Here is a 19,531-nt window from a genome sequence, read left to right as displayed (position 1 = left end):
ACACCTGAACCATTAGCCTCACACACTGCTTAATTCACCACTTCCCCTTCACTCACCTACCAACAATCTCTATCAATCACAACTCATATCTAGCATTCATAGCTTCACGTCACCCTCACACACTTAGTACTGCTGCATGCCTCACACCCACATCTCACAGCTTGCACATACTGCCAATTATTCAACCATGACAGCCACATCACCCAAAAAGATTGCCCCACACTCACTGACACATTTCCATCTCCCTTGAAGGACAAGGTGGCACATAACCAGAGGCAACAGGACCTAAGCGAAGGGTAATAGGTGCAGCTGCACGTCCTTACCCCCATGGAGGAGACAGTGTTCACCATTATTGGAGCAGCCATTGCTGAAGTCATAGTCAGTGGCAAGGTTGAAACCACTGAAGATGACAGTATCCTCATTCCTATTCCTCCTTTTCACATCCAATGTTCCCCCTCATCCCACAGTCTCTTCTGATTTACAAGCTGCAGGTGATGTAAGCATGCACCTCTTGCTACCACATCTCCCCTCACACCTTCCTCACCACAAACCTATCCTTGTGCCTTTCTTCTTTAAGATACCTAAGAAATGCCACCTGGACAAGCAATGGTGGAAGAGCAAGAGAACAGTGATGAAGAAACAGCTTCACTCAATTTCACACTTGCAGCCACCAGCTCAGATACTTACACTGCACCTCAAGGTTAGAGGCAGGATCTGCATGTGGTGAGACGTCAGCATAAGTGGCCAACAGACAGGGCAGGGGACAAGTGTAGCACAGGCGCCAACTTGCTGGAGGACGAGGTCACATTGCATTCTGCTTCAGAGGACTCAGATGAGCACTTTGATGGGGCAGGCTACAGAAAGCAGCTAATGGGTATGCACAATGAAATGCTTGGTGAAGTAGCAGGCCTACCGGAAAGCCTGCATGCAATGCGAAGGAGCGTGGAGGAATCCAGCACCAAACTTGCATAAGGCTTTATGCAAAGCTTGGAGCTCATTCTTTCCAGCATTGGAGTGCTGGCCAACTCCATTAATACACTTATGGACCTAATCACAATGCAGTGTCTGATGGCTGATGTCTCAGCTTCCATATTAGCACAAGCAGAAGCCACCTAATGTCTGAGTGCTGAAATAGAAACTCAGATTTCTGTCATGCAAGCTGCACTTGCTGCCGTGCAATCTGTCTGCTGCCTTCATAACTGCAGATACCAGTGTTCAAATGAGGCTTACAGGGTGTCACAGCAGTCCAGAAATTTGCCCTCCAACAGGTTACTTGGATTCCTGAGGCACTGCCCTGGGGGACTGGTAGCTCAGGATGATAGCATTTGTGCTCACACCACTTCCACTCCGCCAGTGCCCTTGCTTCTATCTGTCAGCCAGCCAGCCAGCCCAGAAATGGTACAGTCCAAAGCTGTGCCTTCTAGAGCAAAGCTGCTCGAGGTCATTCTGCAAGGCCACGATCTGCAGTCTACCCCCCGGAAATTCAGGAGCTTTCCACTAGTCATGCTGCAGCCACTGGGATGGGGCTGTGTAGAAGCACAAGAACAGGCAAAGGCACACATAAGATAGACATTAAGGGAATGCACAAGGATGATTAGTTGGCATTTGTTTGCAATATGGCATGATTTCATTTCCAAATTAGGACAGGAATGTTGATTTTACATTGTGGCCAAATGGATGCTGTGTTGGTCAGTAACAGAAGGCAGGTAAGGTGCAGGATTGTTAGTGAATGGGAAATTGGGGTCGTCTTCACTATACCGCAGTCGGATGAGTCATTCATGGTCAGCCTGGCTAGAAAGGAGTTGTGTTCTTTGCCTCTTCCCTTCCTCTTCCTCCTGTGGCTCCTCAGCTGGTTACCGTGTACCTGGTGGCAAGGGTAGTGCCTCATGATTGCGAGGTTGTGTAGCATGCAGCAGACCACCATGAATCATAACATTCACTGTACCAAGTACTGCAGAGCTCTTTCAGAGCAGTCCAGCCATGAAAGTGCTGTTTAGCACACCAATGGTGTGCTGTGTGGTATTTCACGTGGCAGCGTGACTTTCATTGTATGCATACTGTACATATGTGCAGGGGTTGCGCATCAAAATCATGAGCCATGTTGTCAAAGGATAGCCCCTCTTGCTAAGTCATTTGCATGCGGTGGCTTAAACAGAAACTGCATAGCCGAGTGCCGCAGAATGACGGTATCGTGACAACCATGCGCTTGACTATCATTCTCTAATTTGGTCAGGTCTACAAGAGGGTTAGGAATGTAATTTTTTTGTGGTCCAGTTAACAGACAAATCAGCAGTCGGGAGCTGCCGGTTGTCTTTGAACTCTACTGCATTTGTGTGGACATACATTGTTTTGATTCCCTCTGGCTAGATAGTCTAGGGACAGCCTAAGTCAGATCTGGAAGGAGGACAGGACTGTGTCAATTTGTAGTCCATTTGAAAGGCAGCTCTGTAGCCAGCAGCTGTTGGTTGTGGATTTATCTTTGGCAGCCTTCACCCAGCTCACCAATCATTCTAAAGACAACAGCAATAGGGCAGACAAGAGACTCCATGGTAACAAACAGCCACATAAGGAATTGGTTTACAAGGGTCAATCTCATGTTGAGTGTCAGCACAATGCTTTTGTTGTTTTTGATGGTCCGAGAATAGTAACATCTATAATTACTGTAAATCTACTGCTATATTTGATACTGTTCATTTATCGGTTTATTGTTCAATAAATCTGTCCAGTAGTTTATTGCCTAAGCCACAGTCTGGGTTTTTAATCTTCTGTCTTTCTGAAGTTGAGACTACATGGTATATCCAGTAAGCTGTAAACACAGTGATGAAGATACTCTGCTTGATCCCTGGGCTTGCTATACTTATTTAGTTATTAGGCAAGTAAAGGCACACCCCAGGTCATCAGGAACAAGTACTCTCTTATGGAGGTGGCTTGTGATAATGAACCCAAGGAAGGCATCCCATGTCAAATCCCAAAATATGCTATTAATATTTACCTACATTTAATTATATTCATCACATATTGGTCCAGTCCACTAACCTATACCTCCGCATTCTTCCTCATAGTCCTGCAGCCTGTCTGTTCCTTTGCATTATTTCTTATGCTGCTGTAACTTGTGCATATCATCTCACATTTCTCTATCTTGTCTATGTCCCCTCACATTATTCCTCATAGTTTGGCATGTCCCATAATTTGATTTTAATCAAAAAAAAATTGATTAGACCTCAATGACCAATTGTAAATTTTTTATGCATTTGGACCATGAGAGATCTCAACACTGACTCCCATGCACAATTCTAGCTATATTGTGCCAATCCAAGAAATAATCTTTTACTTCAACTATTTGCTTTCTATTCTTAAGCCAAGCCTCTTTATTGAGAACGAATTTGTAAACAGCCGCCACAATAACTTTAATACTAGGGGCCTTAATCTTCATAAAACGTTTCTTAGGTGGCAATTTCTCAAATGCTTTTAAAGTCCCAATATGCTACATCCACTGCCTTCCTTTTGTCTATAGGTTCAGTAATTTCTTCTAAGAATTCAATTAGTCAAGCATGACCTGCTCTTTATAAATCTGTGTCAACTGTCTCCATTTAGTCTTTATCTAACTGTTCACTAATATCATCCTATTTTCTTCCCACTAATGTGAAGCTAATTGGTCTATAATTACCTAGTTTATCACTTTCTATTTTTGATTAGGAGTATAAAATTAATCATCCTTCAGGCCTTCAATACAATGTCTGTTTTCAAATAATTTTTGAATATTAAGATCAGTTCCTCTGGTATTTCAACACAACAACTTGCGATTTATTCTAGTGCCTTTAACATTGAAAAATGTCCAACGGCGCTTCACAGAGGTATAATGAAGACAGACAGACTCCCAGCCAAATGAGGAGAGATGAGCATAAACGCAGTCAGAGGTGGGTCTTAAAGGAGAAGAGGGAGGTGACAGGGGAAAGTATTCCAGATTGCAAGGCCAGCCAGATGAAGGTATGGCTGCCAATGAGGGACAATGGGAGGGGGATGTGCAGGAGACCAGTGTCAGAGGCTCAGGGTGGGACGGAGAGTGGGGGCAGCACTGGAAAAGGTTACAGAAGGAGGGGAGGCCATTCAGGGAATTAAACATATGGATGAGAATTTTAAATTTGAAATAGTGGGGGATTGATAGCTAATAGGTCAATAAGAATGGGATAAGGGATTATCAGGAGTTGGTGTAAGATAGGATGGGGCTGCAAAGTTTTGGTTGTGTTGAAGATTATGGAGGGTGGAGGAGAGTGTAGAATTGTCAAGTTTGGAAGTGAAAAAGATACAGATGAGGGTTTCAGTGTTAGAAAGGGTCAAAGTAGGGGTGGAAGCGAACAAAGTTACAGATGTGGAAGTAGGTGGCCTTTCTGGCAGAGAGGATATGGTGACAGAATCTCAGCTTGGGGAATAGCCAAGGTGACAGTCTGATTCATCCCAAGAGAGTTACAAGAGAGTCTCTGTTAAGGTTCCGGAGTTTGTTTGAGAGGCAGAAGACAATGGCTTAGGTCTTCTCAATATTTATCACTCAACCAAGAATACACAGACCTCCTACAAGTCTGAAATGTAAACCATTCATGGCTGTCACAACTTTAAGTCCCCTTTCTGGCATAGTTTCCTTTTTAATATTTATCTTTATTAATGGTTATTATCCATCCCATCTTCCTCCTCTAACATTCCAGCAATATTTCCTTTACTCTTCTCTAAGTAGTGGTAATAAGTCTCACTGCTATCCCTTTACTGTCTATAAAACTATCTTTCTCATCCTTTAATGGCCCCATCCCTTCTTTACCTATCCTGCTTCAGTAAAAACTGGCAGTAGAATATCTTCTGTTTCTCCCGATCAGCTGCCATACCTTAGTCAGAAACCCCAGATAGACATACATGTGTAACCCCCAGATCAACTAGTCTTCCATCAGTCACATCAGCTCTTCTTATGCTCACTGACTCCCCTAGTACAGTACTTTGCAGTCCACATAGCCTCCATGCAGTCTCTACTAACTTGCTCCTTTCCTTAAAAAGACCTTTTTTTTTAACTGACTGGGGAAAGAGTAGTTAGTCTCAACTCCGCATAGCTCTCACCTTGACTACTTGCTGATTAGCTACACCTTCTGACTCTCTTTCTTCTACCCATCACCTTTTCCCACCTCTTCCCTTTCTCATCTTCGTGTCCAGGAACAGCATGCTTCATAATTTCTGGTCTAGATATTTTCCCCAGAACTACGCACTGCACAATGTACCTGGGTATCTCTCAAATTCAGCAATCTGCTGCGAATGCAGCAACTGGCTGGTAGACAGGAAACAAAGAGTAGGGATAAATGGGTCCTTCTCCGAAAGGCAGGCAGTGACTAGTGGGGTACCGCAGGGATCGTTGCCAGGACCCCAGCTATTCACAATATATATTAATGATTTCGATGAGGAAACTAAATGTAATATGTTTTGCAGACGACAAAAAACTGGGTGGGAGGGTGAGTTGTGAGTAGGATGCAGAGAGGCTTCAGGGTGATTTGGACAAGTTGAGTGAGTAGGCTAATGCATGGCAGATGCAGTATAATGTGGATAAATGTGAGGTTATACACTTTAGTAGCAAAAACAGGAAGGCAGATTATTATGTGAACAGCTATAAACTGAGAGAGGGGAATATGCAGTGAGACCTGGGTGTTCTCGTACACCAGTCGCTGAAGGCAAGCATGCAGGTCCAAAAGGCGGTGAAAAAGGCAAATGGTATGTTGGCCTTCATAGTGAGAGGATTCGAATACAGGAGCAGGGATGCCTTGCTGCAATTATACAGGGCCTTCGTGAGGCCACACCTGGAATATTGTGTGCAGTTTTGGTCTCCTTATCTGAGGAAGGATGTTCTTGCTATAGAGGGAGTGCAGCGAAGGTTTACCAGACTGATTCCTGAGATGGCGGGACTGACGTATGAGGAGAAATTGAGTCGGTTAGGATTATATTCACTGGAGTTCAGAAGAGTGAGGGGGGGATCTCATAGAAACCTATAAAATTCTAACAGGACTTGACAGGGTAGATGCAGGGAGGATGTTCCCGATGGTGGGGGAGTCCAGGACCAGGGGTCATAGTCTAAGGATATGGGGTAAACCTTTCAGGACTGAGAGGAGGAGAAATTTCTTCACCCAGAGCCTGTGGAATTCGCTACCACAGAAAGCAGTTGAGGCCAAAACATTGTATGTTTTCAAGAAGGAGTCAGATATAGCTGTTGGGTATAAAGGGATCAAAGGGTATGGGGAGAAAGCGGGAACAGGTTACTGAGTTGGATTATCAGCCATGATCATAATGAATGGCACGGCAGGCTCGAAGGGCCTACTCCTGCTCCTATTTTCTATGTTTCTATAAACTCAATGACAATTAGCTATGTGCATTCATTTTGCATCCTGAACTTCACACCCTTTCAAATATCCATCAATTTTACCTTGAAAAATGTTTATTTTATTTTTTTTTTAACTATTTCTCATGTCTGTCCTTTGGAAAAATCCTATTTGGGTTAGTGAAGAAACAAGTAGGTTTTTTGGTGACTATTTTAGTTTTATTTAAGTATGAGAACAGGTAATATTACAAACTTAGTTTTGAGAACTAGTAGCTTTCCTTCACTGAACAGAATGTAAGAAATATAACCTCACTTTCTAAATATGTCAAACATTCCAAACAAAGTCATTCCACAAAGACAAAAGAAAAAGGCAGCTGGGGATTCACCAGGATGAGACGCTAAACCGAGGCCCTGTCCGTACATGTGGATGTAAAAGTTCCCATGGTACTAATCAAAGAGTAGAAATTCTCGATGATGCCCTGGCCAATATTATGCCTCAGGAAACAGCACTAGAAAAGTTTATCTAGTAATTTGTCTCAGTGCCGTTTTTGGGGCCTTGCTGTGCACAAACTACCTGTTACGTTTCCTTACTTTACAATATAGTAGTTGTGATCTGCCTAAAGGCAGGTCCTTTGCTCATTTCTCTACACCTGACAGTTGGGCGCTTTCCTCTTCAGTTATTTGCAAAAGCCTACCCATTTTTAAACTTCCATGAGATATGAGCAATATGACTGGGGAAAGGTGACAAGAGGGGGTACCCCATTTCCTTCATGTGTGTTTTAAAGGAAACAAGTCCTCTTCCTGAAGGATCCTCCACTTCTAACCAACCATTGTCTCTGGAGATTCTAGCTCTTCCGCCATCACCATCAAAAATTCCCTGGCTCTGCCATTGGCCAAGGCTCATAACTAAGCATGGGACCCTTACCTGGATCTGTGGTGACCCACAAAAGAGAAGGGATGACTACCCCAGGTCTCGAATGACCATGCTACTCCAACTTTGCAATGACTACACTTCAAGAGTACTTAATTGACTTCTACTGGTATCTATATAAATGCAAATAATTACCTTTATTTTTATTTGTGCGTTTACATAACTCCTTTGAAGTGAACTCTTTAGGGTCTTTTCAATGTGGTTGTTATCAGATTCATTGGGTTTCTTCTCTTAATTGCAATGTTGTTCGAAACTCCTCGTAAACCAAATGAAATGTTTCTTTCCCCATGCATCTGAAAAGAAGCCAGGTTTATTCCAATGAGGTTTTCTAAACTTGCTCATTCGACATGGAGGAGTGAAGTGGGTGGATCATCTACATCTTTCCATGCTAGGACTGTAAAATCTTTGACATTGTTTTCTGACTCATTTTATGCAATCTATCTGGATGTAGAAAAGCTTTGTAAAATGTTTTGAGTTTCTTAAGGCTCCTATACATCACTAAACAAGTATTCTGTTAACTTACACTCCAAACCAAATATATCCTTCAGGTTGTTGCCTACTCAGTTGAGCTTTGGCTGAAGAACTGTTCCATCCATTGAAGTAATTTGTAGGTTCTTGTGGCAACATTCAACTGAACAATTTCTCAACGTACAAATATTTTAGTTCTGATACTTCACCAAGATCAGACTGTTCTTAGAATATTTTAAGTATTCCGATATCATTACCAAACTAAAAAATACCAGTTTCATTTTTTTTTAATCTTTCCAAAGTTTTACACCTCTCTTCAAAAATCAATGACAGTGTGCCAACAGGCCTCCAGCTGACACCTCACTCAAGTGAGAGCCTAAACAGTCAGCTGTGGCAGACTACTTCTGAATTTAGGGAGTTGCCAGTTCTGACCCTAATCCTCTCATCTAACACCCACACAGACACTTTCCAGAACTGATCTAGGGTGATTTTTTTCCCCCTTCTGTCCAACTTGGTGAGACAGAGGTAAATTACTCTACTCTAACTGAGGTGAGGGAAATTGGCAGAGACCAGGAATGAAAATTGCTTTGTCAGATTTAGTAGCACACCATACAGTGCATTCATCCACTGAGCTTTGGCAAAGCTGTGCCAATTCAAAAGTGTGAACTAATGTATATGAAATAATACGGCGAAGGTGAAATTACAAAAGGTGTAAATATACTGAACTGTGCAGATTGGAGTTTTTTTTAATAATTTAATAATATCCTTTCCTCTTATTGCCTTCCCATCAATCACCGTTCTGTCGCCATGCCACCCATTAGCTGACACTGAATCTGATGGAATAATTAGATCATTGGAATGCATTATTCAAACATGAAGTAGCTAGCTAGTATTTGGTTGAAACCTGACAAAACTCAACTATCGAGGAAAGTTGATATCAACCAGCCAGTCAAAAGTGAGATTTAGCACCAGTCCCTTGGATGAGTGTTCAGCATTCCACTTTAAGAGTTATTAGGCCTTAAAGTGATCTCTGATGTAGAATGCTTCACAGGAGCATTATAAAACAAAATATGACACTGATCTCCTTATGTGGTTATTAGGTCAGATGATCAAAAGTTTGGTCAAAAGGTAGATTTTAAGGAGTGTTTTAAAGGAGGAAAGTGAGGGGCAGAGAGGTTGGGGGAGGGAATTCCAGAACTTAGGGTCCAGGCAGCTGAAGGCAGAACCACCAATGTTGGAGCAATTAAAATCAGGGATGCTCAAGAGGCCAGGATTAGAGGAGCACAGATAATTTGGAGGGACATGGGGCTGGGGGAGATGAGAGAGATAAGGAGGGTCAAGGCCATGGAGAGAATTGAAAACAAGGATGAGAATTTAAAATCAAAATATTGCTTGGCTGGGAGCCATTGTAAGTCAGTGAGCACAGGGGTTGTGATGTCCTCAGGAGTGGAGTGAACATACAAATTAGGAGGAGTGGGCCACTCGACTCCTCGAGCCTGCTCCGCCATTCAAAGTTCATGGCTGAACTGATTACTCCACATTTCCAACTACCCCCAATAACCTTCCACCCTCTTGCTTATCAAGAGTCTATCTACCTCTGCCTTAAAAATATTCAAAGATTGCTTCCCCTGCCTTTTGAGGAAGAGAGTTCCAAAGACTCATGACCCTCAGAGAAAAAATTTCTCATCTCTTTCTTAAATGGGTGACCCCTTATTTTTAAACAGTGACTCCTAGTTCTAGACTCCCCCACAAGGGGAAACATTTTTTCCACATCCACCCTGTCAAGACCCCGCAGGGTCTTATATGTTTGAGGTTTAGCATAAGGTATGAGGCAAAGACAGAGAGACAAAGAATGCAATAAAAACAAGAAATGCTGGAAATACTCAGCAGGTCTGGCAGCATCTGTGGAGAAGGAAGCAGAGTTAACATTTCAGGTCGGTGACCCTTCTTCAGAACAAGCAAATATTAGAAATGTAAAAGGTTATAAGTAAGTAAAGCAGGGGTGGCGCAAGAGATAACAAAGGAGAAGGTGTAAATAGGACAAGGTCACAGAATAGCTGACCAGAAGGTCGTGGAGCAAAAGCAAACAATATGTTAATGGTGTGTTGAAAGACAAAGCATTAGTACAGATAGGGTGTTAATGGACTGAAAATTGAACAGCCGCAAATACAAACATGAAAAAAGTGGGTAAGCAAACTGAACAAACTAAGATGAAATAAAATAAAATAAACAAAAAAAAATTAAGGCAAAAGAAAAAAATAACCTGCAGATAAGGGTGTTGCTGTTGTTGTATGGCGTACCAACCTCTAACTTGCAGAGGCTCAGCGCCAACTCTCAGGCACTTCTTCCAACCTCCCTCTGGACCATAACCCCACCACCGAACATCAAGCTACTGTCCACAGGACTGTCACTGACCTCTTCTCCTCTGGAGATCTTCCCTCCACAGCTTCCAACCTCATAGTCCCACAACCCCGGACAGTCCGCTTCTACCTCCTCCCCAAAATCCACAAACAGGACTGTCCCAGCAGACCCATTGTGTCAGCCTGCTCCTGCCCCACTGAACTTATTTCTTCCTATCCTGACTCTATCTTTTCTCCGCTGGTCCAGTCTCTTCCCACCTACATCCGTGACTCTTCTGACGCTCTACGTCATTTTGACAATTTCCAATTTCCAGGCCCCAACCGCCTTCTCTTCACTATGGACGTCCAATCTCTCTACATCTCCATCCTCCACCAGGACGTCATGAGGGCTCTCCGCTTCTTCCTTGAACAGAAGCCCAACCAGTCCCCATCCACCACCACCCCCTTCTGCCTGGCTGAACTTGTTCTCACATTGAACAACTTCTCCTTCAACTCCACTCACTTCCTTCAAGTAAAAGGTGTTGCAATGGGTACCCACATGGATCCTAGTTATGCCTGTCTTTTTGTGGGATATGTCAAACATTCCTTGTTCCAGTCCTACTCACGCCCCCTCCCTTAACTCTTTTTCCGATACATTAATGACTGTATCGGTGCAGTTTCCTGCTCCCGCCCCGAACTGGAAAACTTCATCAACTTTGCTTCTAATTTCCACCCTTCTCTCACCTTTACATGATCCATCTCCGACACTTCCCTTCCCTTCCTCGACTTCTCTATCTCCATCTCTGGTGATAGGATGTCGACTAATATCCATTATAAGCCCACTGACTCCCACAGCTACCTCAACTACACTTCTTCACACCCTGCCTCCTGTAAGGAATCCATTCCATTCTCCCAGTTTCTCCGTCTCTGACGCATCTACTCTGATGATGCTACCTTCCATGACAGCGCTTCTGATATGTCTTCCTTTTTCCTCAACTGAGGATTCCACCCCCCCACTGTGGTTGACAAAGCCCTCAACCGTGTCCGGCCCATTTCCCGCACCTCTACCCTCACTCCTTCCCCTCCCTCCCAGAACCGCGACAGGGTTCCCCTTGTCCTCACTTTCCACCCCATCAGCCTCCATATCCAAAGGATCATCCTTCGCCACCTCCAGCGTGATGCCGCTACCAAAGGCATCTTCCCCTCCCTTCCCGTCAGCATTCCGAAGGGATCGTTCCCTCCGTGACAACCTGGTCGACTCCTCCATTACCCCCAACACCTCGTCCCCTTCCCATGCAATCGCAGGAGGTGTAATACCTGCCCATTTACCTCCTCTCTCCTCACTATCCCAGGTCCCAAACACTACTTTCAGGTGAAGCAGCGATTTACTTGTACTTCTTTCAATGTAGTATACTGTATTCGCTGCTCACAATGTGGTCTCCTCTACATTGGGGAGACCAAACGCAGACTGGGTAACCGCTTTGCGGAACACCTCCACTCAGTCCGCAAGCAGGACCCCGCGCTTCCGGTTGCTTGCCATTTCAACACTCCCCCCCCCCCCCACCCCCCGCTCTCATGCTCACATCTCTGTCCTGGGGTTGCTACAGGGTTCCAGTGAACATCAACGCAAGCTCGAGGAACAGTATCCCATTTACTGATTAGGCACATTACAGCCTGCCGGACTGAACATTGAGTTCAATAATTTCAGAGCATGACGGGCCCCCTAGTTCACTTTTCTTTTTATTTCTTTTTCCTTGTTTTTATATATTTTCTGTGTGTTTATTTTATTTTATTTCATCTTAGTTTATTCAGTTTGCTTACCCACTGTTTTTTTTTCATGTTTGTACTTTTGGCTGTTCAATTTTCAGTCCATTAACACCCTATCTGTACTAACGCTTTGTCTTTCAACACACCATTAACATATTGTTTGCCTTTGCTCCACGACCGTCTGGTCAGCTATTCTGTGGCCTTGTTCTATTTACACCTTCTTTGTTATCTCTTGCCCCACCCGTGCTTTACTTGCTTATAACCTTTTACATTTCTAATATTTGCTAGTTCTGAAGAACAGTCACTGACCTGAAACGTTAACTCTGCTTCTCTCTCCACAGATGCTGCCAGACCTGCTGAGTATTTCCAGCATCTGCAGTATTTTGTTTTTATTTTAGAGACAAAGAATGCAGCAGCTGAACATAAAGGCTTATCTTTTTATTCTGTCTTAGTTTCAGTTTCACTTTCTCTTTGCTAGCATGTGCTACAGCAGCCTCTAGAGTACAGAATGCAATTGCAATTTCAAAACACTACAACATTACATCATGTGCAGATCTATTGCTGTGTGGAAACTGATAAGTATGTCACATTCTCCCAATCTGACATAGAATACAGCATTTGTTCCAGTGTCTTTGAATGAGAAGGGCATTTCAAAGGTTCCTCGGATTTTCAGCAGTTTTTCATGGTTGTAAGGTAAAATTTTCATATTCCCTGGTTTGCAGAGAATGGGGCAATCTGAAGTTGGTTGAATGTCAATGTCATGGGAGACAAAACAGACACTCCTGTGTCGATGAGAGCATCTACGTCCAAGCAGCCAAGGGTTACAGTCACATGGGGCTGTTTGCTGCGTCAGAGAGCGCTCAAAAATATGTTCAGGGTCATCAGCCTCTACATTGGCTACATTCTCTCGCCTTTTTGCTGTGGTACACATATGTGTGCAACCTTGTTGGTATTGGACTTAGTAATGGATTTTGCTGATGGGCAACAAACACAAGCAAAGTGGTTGGGTTTTCACAGGCTTTATACAATTTGCCAGTAGCAGGATACTTTCTCCAGTATTGGAAAGCACCGCCATAGTGGAAACATTCTTTGGATAAGTCGCAGCACTGTTTGTGAGATGGCTGCTGTTGTTTGCAGGTGGTTTCCTGGCAGGTGAATGATGAACAGTGTTCACAGGAGTTGAACTTGGAGTGTGGTAGTAACTATTAACAGCCTCAACTTCAGTCACTCTGGACTCAGTGATAGTGATCTCATTAACTCCCAACAGCTCTGACAGCTTTCTATCCTTCTCGAGTGCTTTTCGGCATAGTCAACAGGAGAGACAGCTATCGACTATTTGTGTTTTGATTTCCCGTTCAACAACCTCAACATCACTGAAGTCACATTTGCTCGTTAGTTGCCTCAAACACATGCAATACTGGTCAATTGTCTTGTTTGCTACTTGCTTAGTACATCAGTAGACAACGGTTTCGCATATGGTGTTTTTCTTGGGTGTAAAGTAGGTCATTAGTGCATTTTTTTTTTACTGAGTTGTAGTCATTTTGCTCAGGCATTAGTGTCTAGAAGATATCTTCTAATTCTTCACCTCCATAGTGTAGAAGTAGGTCTTTTTTCTTGTTTCATCTATGATTACAAAATCTGCCATCGCCCCTTCAAAACCTCACAGCCACTTTTGCCAACGACAGGATATGGATGATGGTTCTGCCAGCAATGCAGTGATAAAGGATCTAGGATTGTGGTCCTTTCCGAGGAAACAGTGTGTACCATCTATAAGATGCACTGCAGCAAATCACCAAGGCTCCTTTGACAGCACCTTCTGACCTCTACCACCTATAAGGACAAGGGCAACAGATGCATGGGAACACCATCACCTGCAATTTCCCCAAGCCAAACACCATCCTGACTTGGAACTATATCTCCATTCCTTCACTGTTGCTGGGTCAAAATCCTGGAACTCCCTTCCTAACAGCACTGTTGGTGTACCTACACTCCAAGGACTGCAGCGGTTCAAGAAGGCAGCTCACCACCACCTTCTCAAAGGCAATTAGGGATGCACAATAAATGCCAGCCTATCCAGCAACACCCACATCCCGTGAACTAATAAAAAAAAATCTTCTCTGCAGTGATCTGAGATTATGTTTTTTATTGATAGGATGGTTATTTTGGAAATCAGTGTTGGCTTCCTGTGTGCCACTGTAACAGTCCTCCAAATTAAAATGCTGTGAAAGTAGACAAAAGCCTTCCAAAATGTTCATACCTGAAAGCAGTGTTTCCAATTTATTTTCATCCTTTTCTGTTTACCATGTCACCTTTGTGATGTTCTCAGGACTAGAGTGAGGTTTAGCCAAGTTTAGCATAAGGCAAAGACAGAGACAAAAACTGCAGCAGCAGAACATACAGGCTTCTTATTTTATTGTCTTAGTTTCACTTTCTCTTTTTGATAGGTGAACAGGACTTGGTGCGAGTTAAGACGTGGGCATCAAAGTTGTGGGTGACCTCAAGTTTACAGACAGTAGAATGTGGGAGACCAGTCAGGAGTGTATTGCAATAGTCAAGTCTAAAGATAGCAAAGGCATGAATGAGGGTTTCAGCAGCACATGAGCTGAGACAGGGGTAAAGTTGGGCAAAGTTACAGGAGGTGGAAATAGGCATTGATGGCGCAAATAGGTGTTTGGAAGTTCATCTCAGGGTCAAATATAACAGCAATATTGAGAACAGACTATTTCAATCTCAAGAGTTGCCAGGGAGAGGGATGAAGTCGGTAGCTATGGAACGGAGTTTGGAAAGGGGGTTGAAAACAATGGCTTCAATCTTCCCAATAGTTAATGGGGGGAAATTTCTGCTCATCCAGTACTGGATGTCAGATAAGTGGTCGGATAATTAGCAATAGTTGAGGTGTCAAGAGAGGTGTGGTGAGGTGGGGCTGAGGTAGAGCTGGGTGTTGTCAGCGAAGGCTGGGATAATTAAGTAAACTCATCGCAATAAACCCAGTTTTCTTTTTAGCTTTTCCATTTGACAAACTATATTTCACTGTACTCAAGCAATGCCAGTTTTATAACTTAGTCCAATAGTTAAACATTCCTGTAATTAAAAGAAACATATGAAAATCATTTCCAAGTCAATTAACAGCAGATTGCCAAGTACAACCTGCTTTAACTACAGAAAATAGATATGACTTTAGATGGTTGAGAATTCGTTATAAAAGAGAGGACTGTAATAAAATCTCCACTCTGGCATCTGTCAGTGTTTATCGAGAATCACAACAGACAAAAGGCAGGAACTGAAAAGAAAACCGAGAACCTTTCAGCACCAGCCGTTCAAACAGTTGGCATGCTACTCGATAATTACCAGAAAAGAATGCTTCAAGAAAAGGATAAATTCTGAACAAAATAAAGCGTTGTGCTTCACCAAGGTTTGATGTTATGACTAAAAGCATTTTCTTCCCTTTCGTGTAAAATATTGAGTCCAACGTACTTTCAAATATGTTGCACTTAATAGTAATTTGGGATAGTAGGCAGTGTTTTTTCTTTATTTTTGAGGATAACAACCATTAATTATAATGCTCAATTATAACTAGCATATTGAATATAAGTAATGGTACATTTTTTCCATGTGTAGGGAATAAAGAGGGTGCTAACTTCATATCTCTGTGGCACTGAAATGAAAATTCCTATGCTCAAATATTAAATATGAATGCAATGATCCATGTGTTGTTAGAAAGTTACAAAATGTCTACTGCGAAATGCAAGTGGCCAAAATTGAACAGTATGGAATGTAAAGTTAGATTATTATCCTGGAGTTTTGATGAATTACCTTTGGAGTCTGAGAGACATTCCAAAGGGTTGACTTTGTAAGTTTTGAACATCAGGAGAATTATATTGGGTAGCATCCACGATATGGCAAATTATACATGGGCTGGAATTTAAAAAAATACAGAATCTGGTGGAAATGCACAGGTCAGTCAGTATTGAAAAAATAAAGGTTATTACTGAATCATTCACTTTCTGCACCTTTTTAATGTTGACATTTTAATTATGTTGGTTAATTCAAAATGCTGACAACACAGTGGGTCTGTCAACCCTTAAAAAAGCACCTTCCCCACTGCCTCCATGCAAGCAGTGTATTCTTAGTGGGTCTGTTCCTAAAACATCAGCTCCACCAATCCCATTTATTCAGTTTTCCCAGCTATAAAGAAAATGGAGAAGTTACCAAAGTCCATGCAAGCTTCAGAAATTGTACTTCAGTTTTCTCCTGGGCATTCTGCTACCCTCCAGTCTGAGAATTTACTGCAAAATAGAAAAGTCTCGTCGGAAAATCCTGTTGGATTAATAACTATACAATAGAAACAAAATATTTAGGACTTAAGAGCATTGCAGGTAAAATGCAGCCCATAGGTATCTAGCATGGAATAGAAAGAATATGGGGAACTGTTAATGGGGACTCTTAACCTACTGTCAACCCTGATAAAACACTGTCAGTGAACAATAGTACAGTCTACTGGAATAAATGCCCTGCATGGCCTCTAGGGGCATGCTGTAAAATTTTTAAAAGCATCGTAGTAGATCTCCAATCCATAGAGCCTGCCAAACAGCATTAAGTAATAACACAGGTCAGGTAATCTAAAAAGAATTAGAAAGAGAGCACTGGGCCAATGGAGAGGCAGGAAGAGAAAAAATGGTAGCAATAAGAAAAAAAGATTTGCATTAATATAGCACCTTCAATGACCTCAGGACATCTCAAAGCACTTTATAGTCAATAAAGTTCTTTTAAAGTGTAATCACTGTTGTTGTTCATGTAAGCAATAATCTTCTTCTTGACGTAAGCAATATTGGAAGAAATAATACAGGGATCTTAAAAGTCACATTTGTAAGGATTGCATCAAAACTCAAAGATAAGGGTTGCAAAGTAACTGTGTTTGGCTCTTGGTGTGTTCATAAGTAACTGGGAATAACATTAGTACAAAAAATAATAACTGGTATAGGAGAGACAGGCAACAACTAAACAAAAAGAGGGACACTGGGGCAGCTGTCGAGAATAATATAAACAGAATAGGTCAAGTGGAGTATGTCACAGTAAGAGATCATCTAAGCTTAAGTGACCACAAAATAATTCAGTTTAAAGAAATCACGGAAAGAGACCAGAAAATAGCGAAGGTAAAAATGCTGAACTGGGGAAGAGCTACTTTCAGTGATTTAAGAAGGGACCTAGCACAGGTAGATTGGAAAAGGCAATTGCAATGTAAAGCAGTAACAGAGCAACGGAGGATATTCAGAGAAGAGTTAGTTCAAGTACAAACTAGAAACATTCCTTTGAAGGGAAAAGGTAGAGCATCCAAAGTTAATGTGCCCTGGATGATAAAGGAAATAAAGGTTAAAATAAAACAGCAAAAGGAGGCTTATGATAAATGTCAGGAGTAAGATTCAGTTAATAACCAGGAAGATTATGGAAAGCACAAGGGAGAATTGAAAAAGTGAATAGAGGAGGCAAAGAAAGGTTACAAGAAAAGATTAGCAGGCAACATTAAATTAACTCCTAAAATATTTTGTAAACATTTAACTTGCAAGTGATCAGCTAAGGAATAAGTTGGGCCTATTAAGGACCCAAAGTGAAATCTTCATATGGAGGCAGAGAACATGGTTAAACTACTAAGTGAGTATTTTGTTATCGTCTTCACAAAGGTTAAAAGAGGCGAGGGAAATTATGGACAGGATAGTAATAGATAGAGAAAGCATTCTAAAAAGATTGGCACTACTGAAAGTCGGTAAGTCACCTGGTCCAGATGGAATGTATACGAAGTTGCTGAAATAAGAAAAGATAGAAATAGCATAGGCATTAGTCCTGAACTTTAAATCTTCATTTGATACAGGAGTAGTGCGAGAGAACTGGAGAGTTGCTAATGTTATACCACTATCTAAGAAAGAGGAGATGGATAAACTTGGAAACTACAGGCCAGCCAGCCTAACATCAGTGGTGGGGAAATTACTGGAAATCATCAGGGAACAGATAAACATTCATTTGGAAAGGCATGGGTTAATCAAGGAGAAACAGCTTTTTAAAGGCAATCTATGTTTGACGAACTTGATTGAATGCTTTGATGAGATAACAAATTTGATCAAGGTAGCACAGCAGATGCTGTATATATGGGACTTCCAGAAGGCATTCAACAGGAGGTCTATTAAGAAAATGGAAGCCGTTGAAAAAAATTAAAGGGAAAGTGGTGGTATGGATACAAAATCAGCTCAGTGACAGGAAGCAGAAGGTGGTGGCGGATGGATGTTTTCCAGACTGGGAGGTGGTTTGCATTTGCATTCCCCAGTTTTGGGTCCATTACTCTGCAATTTTTATAAGCGGCCTGGACTGGGGTGTAGGGAGCAGCATTATAAAGTTTGTAGATGATACGAAACTTGACAAAGTAGTAGATAGCGGTGAGGATAGTTATAGGCTTCAGGATGACAGACAGGATGGTGAAATGGGCAGAAGCAGAAGAGGCTATAGGAGTTCAATGCAAAGAAGTGTGAAGTGAGGCACTTTGAGGGGACAAATATAAGATAGAACACTACAAAAGGTATTATTTTGAAGAGATGAGCAGAGGGAACATGGTGATAATATACAAATCCTTAAAAGGTGGCAGGGCAAGTTGATAAGGCGGTTAAAAAAAGCATATGGGTTACTTGGGTTTATAAATAAAGAAATAGAATATAAAAACAAAGATCATGCTGGAATTTTAAAATCACTGGTCAGGCCTCAACTGGAGTATTGTGGACAATTCTGGGCACCACACTTCAGGAAAAAATGTAAAGGTCTTAGAAAGGGTACAGAGAAGGTTTACCAGGGATAAGGGACTTCAGTTATGAGAGATTGAAAAACTTAGGACTGTTCGTTGTCCTTGAAACAGAGAAGGTTAAGAGGTGACCTTGTAGAGGTTTTCAAGATGATGAGAGGTTTTGATAGAGTAGATAGAGAAAAACTATTCCCTTTGGCGAGTGGGTCAATAACTAGAAGTCAAAAATTTGAAATCGTTGGCAAAAGATCAAGGGAGATGAGAAGAAATGTTTTCCCTCAAGAGTTGTTGCGATCTGGAGCACCACCTGAAAAGCTGTAGAAACTGATCCCATAAATAATTTAAAGAGGGAATTGGACAGCTACTTGAGGATGAGGAACTTACAGGGTCATGGACAAAAAGTGTGGAGGTGGTGGCATAGTGGTAATGTCACTAGACTAGTACAGAGCCCCAAGCTAATGCTCTGGCGACATGGTCCGAATCCCACCATGGCAGATGGTGGAATTTGGATTCAATTAATAAAAATCTGGATTAAAAAGATTATCTATTGGTGATCATGAAACAATTGCTGTAAAAATCTATATGGTTCACGAATGCCCCTTAGAGAAGGAAATCTTCCGTCCTTACCTGGTCTGGTCTACATGTGACTCCAGACCCACAGCAATATGGTTGACTCTTAAATGCCCGCTGAAATGGGCTAACAAGCCACTCAGTTGTATCACACCGCTACAAAGCTTAAGAAAAGGAATGAAACTGGACGGACCACCCAGCATCGACCTAAGCACCGGAAACGACAACAGCAAACCCAGACCTGTCGGCCCTTACTAACATCTGGGGGCCTGTGCCAAAATTGGGAGAGCTATACCACAGACTAGTCAAGCAACAGCCTGACATATTCATAC

Source organism: Heterodontus francisci, chromosome 19 (assembly GCF_036365525.1).
Source record: "Heterodontus francisci isolate sHetFra1 chromosome 19, sHetFra1.hap1, whole genome shotgun sequence".
Lineage (NCBI taxonomy): Eukaryota > Metazoa > Chordata > Chondrichthyes > Heterodontiformes > Heterodontidae > Heterodontus > Heterodontus francisci.
This window is presented reverse-complemented; position numbering follows the sequence as displayed.